A 6,420-nucleotide genomic window follows, 5' to 3' on the forward strand; every position below is an offset into this window, starting at 1 on the left:
TGGAATCTAAGGGAAAAAAAAAAAAAAAAAAAGAGGTCATGAAGAACCTAGTGGCAAGATGGGAATAAAGACACAGACCTACTAGAGAGTGGACTTGAGGATATGGGGAGGGGGAGGGGTGAGATGTGACAGGGTGAGAGAGTGTCATGGACATATATACACTACCAAATGTGGAATGGATAACTAGTGGGAAGCAGCCGCATAGCACAGGGAGATCAGCTCGGTGCTTTGTGACCGCCTGGAGGGGTGGGATAGGGAGGGTGGGAGGGAGGGAGATGCGGGAGGGAAGAGATATGGCAACATATGTATATGTGTAGCTGATTCACTTTGTTGTAGAGCAGAAGCTGGCACACCATTGTGAAGCAATTATACTTCAATAAAGATGTTTAAAAAAAAAAAAAAACTTGTCACTAAAAATAAAAAAAATAAAAAAAAAAAACAGAAATATAGGTCAAAGGAACAGGATAGAACGCCCAGAGATAAACCAACACACCTACAGTCAACTAATCTATGACAAAGGTGGCAAGGATACACAATGGAGAAGAGGCAGTCTCTTCAATAAAGAAGTTGTGGCACATATATACAATGGAATATTACTCAGCTATAAAAAGAAATGAAATTGAGTTATTTGTAGTGAGGTGGACGGACCTAGAGTCTGTCATACAGAGTGAAGTAAGTTAGAAAGAGAAAAACAAATACTGTATACTAACGCATATATATGGAATCTAAAAAAAAGGTTCTGAAGAACCTATGGGCAGGACAGGAATAAAGATGCAGACGTAGAGAATGGACTTGAGGACGTGGGGAGGGGGAAGGGTAAGCTGGGACGAAGTGAGATAGTGGCATGGACATATATACACTACCAAATGTAAAATAGATAGCTAGTGGTAAGCAGCTGCATAGCACAGGGAGATCAGCTCGGTGCTTTGTGACCACCTAGAGAGGTGGGATGGGGGGGTGGGAGGGAGACACAAAAGGGAAGGGATATGGGGATATATGTATATGTATAGCTGATTCACTTTGTTATAAAGCAGAAACTAACACAACATTGTAAAGCAATTATATTCCAATAAAGATGCTAAAAAAAAAAAAAAACTATACTAAAAAAAAAAGCAAAAAACGGACAGATAGAACCCTAGGACAAATGGTAAATGCAAAGCTCTACAGACAAAATCACACACAGAAGCATATGCATACACAGTCACAAAAAGAGAAAAAGGAAAAAAATATATATATATCCTTGCTCCCAAAGTCCACCACCTCAATTTGGGATGATTCGTTTTCTATTCAGGTATTCTACAGATGCAGGTTATATCAAGTTGACTGTGGAGATTTAATCTGCTGATCCTGAGGCTGCTGGGAGAAATTTCCCTTTCTCTTCTTTGTTCTCACAGCTCCTGGGGTTCAGCTTTGGATTTGGCCCCACCTCTGCGTGTAGGTCGCCTGAGGACGTCTGTTCCCACTCAGACAATACGGGGTTAAAGGAGTAGCTGATTAGGGAGCTCTGGCTCACTCAGGCTGGGGGGGAGGGAGGGGTATGGAATGTGGGGCAGGCCTGCGGCAGCAGAGGCCAGCATGACTTTGCACCAGCCAGAGGCGTGCTGTGTTTCTCCCGTTGAAGTTGTCCCTGCATCACTGGACCCTGGCAGCGGCGGGCTGCACAGGCTCCCAGGAGGGAGGTGTGGATAGTGACCTGTGCTTGCACACAGGCTTCTTAGTGGTTGCGGCAGCAGCAGCCTTAGTGTCTCATTCTCGTCTCTGGGGTCCGCGCTGATAGCCGCAGCTTGCGCCCGTCTCTGGAGCTCCTTTAAGTGGCGCTCTTAATCCCCTCTCCTCGCACACCAGCAAACAAAGAGGCAAGAAAAAGTCTCTTGCCTCTTTGATAGGTCCAGACTTTTTCCCGGACTCCCTCCCAGCGCACTAGCCCCCTTCAGGCTATGTTCACGCAGTCAACCCCTGTCCTCTCCCTGGGATCTGACCTCCAAAGCCGGAGCCTCAGCTCCCAGCCCCCACCCGCCCTGGCGGGTGAGCAGACAAGCCTCTCAGGCTGGTGAGTGCTTGCCAGCACCCATCCTATGTGCGGGAATCTCTCTGCTTTGTCCTCTGCACCCCTCCCTGTTGCTGCGCTCTCCTCTGTGGCTCCGAAGCTTCCCCCCTCTGCCACCCTCAGTCTCTGCCTGCTATGGGGCTTCCTAGTGTGTGGAAACCTTTCCTCCTTCACAGATCCCTCCCACTGGTGCAGGTCCCATCCCTATTCTTTTGTCTCTGTTTTTTCTTTTTTCTTTTGCCCTACCCAAGTACGTGGGGAGTTTCTTGCCTTTTGGGGAGGTCTGAGTTCTTCTGCCAGCGTTTAGTAGGTGTTCTGTAGGAGTTGTTCCACATGTAGATGTATTTCTGATGTATTTGTGGGGAGGAAGGTGATCTCCACTTCTTACTCTTCCGCCATCTTGAAGCTCTACCATATCTTTTTTATCCATTCATCTGTTGATGACCATTTATGTTGCTTCCGTGTCTTCGATATTTGTATTGATTACTTATCCTCTCTTGGATAAAACCTACTCGACTGTCATGTGCTTTACCTCATGTTGTTTTGCTTTATTATTTTTTTTAAAGTATAGTTGATTTCCAATATTATATTAATTTCAAGTGTACAGCATGGTGATTCCATATTTTTACAGATTATACTCCAAAGTGATTACAAGAAAATGGCTATAATTCCCTGTACTATACAACATCTCCTTGTTGTTTATTTATTTAATACATAGTAGTTTGTCTCTTTAATCCCATATTCCTAATATGCCCTTTCTCCCTTTCCTCTCTCCTTTGGGAAACACTAGTTTGTTTTCTATATCTGTGAATCTGATTCCATTTTGCATATATATTCATTTGCATTATTTTTTAGATTGTACACATAAGTGATATCAAACAGTATAAGTCTTTCTCTGTCTGACTTATTTCACTAAACATAATATTCTCTAGGTCCAACCAAGTTGCAGCAAATGGCAGAAATTCATTCTTTTGTAATGACTGAGTTATTATACATATATGTGTGTATATGTATGTGTATATATATATATATATATATATATATATACATATACATACATACACACACACACACACACACATACATCTCACATCTTCTATATCCATTCATCTGTTGATGGGCAGGTTGTTTCCATATCTTGGCTATTGTGAATAGGGATGCTGTATGAACATTGCAGTGCATGTGTCTTTTTGAATAAATATTTTTGTTTTTTCTAGATGTATACCTAGGAGTGGAATTGCTGGATCATATGTAGTTCTATTTTTAGTTTTTTGAGGAAACTCCATGCTGTTTTTCATAGTGACTGTACCAGTTTACATTTCCACCAACGGTGTACAAGGATCCCCTTTTCTCCACATCCTCTCCCACTTTTCTTATTTGTAGTGTTTTTGATGATAGCCATTCTAACAGGTGTGAGGTGATACCTCATTGTTGTTTTGATTTGTATTTCTCTAATAATTAAAGATGTTGAGCATCTTTTCATGTGTCTGTTAGCCATCTGTATGTCTTTGGAGAAATGTCTATTCAGGTCTTCTGCCCATTTTTTGATTGGGTTATTTGTTTTTTGATATTGAGTTGTGTGAACTATTTATATATTTTGGATATTAACCTTTTGTTGGTCACATCATTTGCAAATATTTTATCCCGTTCTGTATGTTTTCTTTCCATTTTGTCAATGGTTTCTTTTGCTGTGCAAAATGTTTAAGTTTAATCAGGTCCAATTTGTTTATTTTTGCTTTTATTTCTTTTGCCTTAGGAGACTGATACAAAAAAAAATTGGTACAATTTATGTCAAAGAGTGTTTTGCCTATATTCTCATCTAGGAATTTATGGTTACAAGTCTTACATTTATGTCTTTAAATCATTTTGAGTTTACTTTTGTATACAGTGTGAGAAAATTTTCTAATCTCATTGTTTTACATGTAGCTGTCCAGTTTTCCCGGCACAACTTGTTGAAGAGACTGTGTTTTCTCCATTGTATATTCTTGCCTCTGTTGTCAGTGATCAATTGGCTATAGGTGCATGAATTTATTTCTGGGTTCTCTTTTCTGTTCCATTGACCTATGTGTCTGCTTTTGTGCCAGTACCATACAGTTTTGATTACTGTAGGTAAGTAGTAGAATCTGAAGTCTGGGAGGGTGATACCTCCAGCTTTGTTCTTTTCAATCTCAAGATTGTTTTGGAAATTCTGTGTCTTTTGTGGTTCCATATGAATTTTAGGATAATTTGTTCTAGTTCTGTGAAAAATGTCATGGGTATGTTGATAGAGATTACATTAAATCTGTAGACTGCTTTGAGTAGTATGGTCATTTTAACAATATTAATTCTTCCAATCCAAAAGCACAGGATATCTTTCCATTTCTTGGTATCATCTTCAATTTCCTTCATCAATGTTGTATAGTTTTCATAGTACAGATCTTTCACCCTCTTGGTTAAATTTATTCCAAGATATCTTATTCTTTCTGATGTAATTTTAAACAAAACAATTTTTTAAAACTTTCTCTTTCTGAGAAAAGATACTAGTGTATAGAAATTCAATAGATTTCTGAATATTAATCTTGTATCCTGCAATTTTGATGAATTTATTTATTTTAATAGTTCTTGGTGGAGACATTAGGGTTTTCTATATAAAATATTGTAAATAGGAACCATTTTATTTCTTCCTTTCCAATCTAGATGCATTTTATTTCTTTTTCTTATCTGGTTGCTTTGGCTAGAACTTCCAATACTGTGTTAAATAGAAGTGGCAAGAATGAGCATCCTTGTCTTGTTCCTAAATTTAGAGAAAAGGCTTTCATCTTTTCACCACTGAGTATGATGTTATCTGTGGGTTTCTCATAAATGGCCTTTGTTATGTTCAGATATGTTCCCTCTATACACACTTGGATAAAATTTTTTATCATGAATGGATGTTAAATTTTGTAAAATGCATTTTCTTCATCTATTGAGATGATCATGTGGTTTTTATCCTTCCTTTTGTTAATGTGGAATATCACATTGATTCATTTGCAAATGTTGAAGCATCCTTGTGTCCCTCGAATAAATCCAACTTGATCACAGTATATGATCCTTTTTACATATTGTTGGATTTGGTTTGCCAATATTTTGTTGAGAATTTTTGCATCTATATTCATCAAAGATATTGGCCAGCACTCTACCCAGCTAGATTATCAGTCAGAATAGAAGGTGAGATAAAGATCTTCTCAGACTAGCAAAAACTAAAAGAATTCATCAATTCCAAACCTACCCTAAAATAAGAGTCTTCTCTAAATGGAAAAGAAGTAGGAATCTATGGAAAAGGAAAAATCCCAATAGGATGGAGAAATACTGTACAAATTATTGAATTTTGGTATTTATTTAGATTTCTTTTGTGGAGCTATGATGTCTTAAGAAGTTAATGTCAAACATTTGGGACATAAAAAAAATAAATAGAAAGGGAAAAAGCTCAGAAAATATGGAAAAATCAACCATTATCTCAGTACTTTGGCCAACATGCATTTTTAAGCTTAACTTAGTATCTGCTTTTCAAATGATAGAATATTGATAATTTATTAATTCAGTCAAAAATCTTTGTATATCACCAATGCCTGATGTTATCTGAATTCTGCTTGATTAAAACAAAATATTTTACTTTATGTATGACAGAATTCAATGCCCATTTATGTTGAGTAATATTAATGACATGGAATTCCAATTAAGTTCCTACTAAGTTAGGAACTTTATGCCTCTGTTTTTTTAAACTTTAAAATAGAAACATCCCTTAGAAGTGTAAATTAATGAATTGTTAATAACCTCAAGGAGAATTATTTTAGCAGATTCTTTCTTCATTGACCAGTTTAAGAAAATGAAATCATGAGAAAACTGGACTCTAGGGAAACAGAAAAAGAACAGAAGACAGGGGATACTGAAATTAAATTTTGCCTGATTTACAATCTATACTATTAAGTAAACGTTACATCCAAATTTGACCATTTTTGAATATTATCCAGAAATCTCTATATCGGAACATATTCTGTAAAAGAAAAGATTCCCTTCCTCTGCAAATCTGATGTACTTTGTATTTAACAAATTCTAGTCTTTGCTTAGTGGTCCTGTACGTCAATATCTAAACAATGTTTCTTGAACTTTAAACACCAATACTGAGGAAATGACTTCTCTCAATAATGCCAGTAAGCAAGTGTGAGGCTCATAGTCTGAGATATTTTACATGAACCCCTATATAGAACCAAGAGAATAGACCAGCATTGAGGATTTGATAATAGTGGAAAAAGACTATTCCAAGAAATACTATGTTTGTACAACATGTGTAGTGAAGAATTTGATTAACTGAATCACGGGATTGGGTCTATGGCTATCTATTGCATAACCACTGT

The sequence above is a fragment of the Eubalaena glacialis genome, chromosome 4 (genome assembly GCF_028564815.1).
Source record: "Eubalaena glacialis isolate mEubGla1 chromosome 4, mEubGla1.1.hap2.+ XY, whole genome shotgun sequence".
NCBI classification, from domain to species: Eukaryota; Metazoa; Chordata; class Mammalia; order Artiodactyla; family Balaenidae; genus Eubalaena; species Eubalaena glacialis.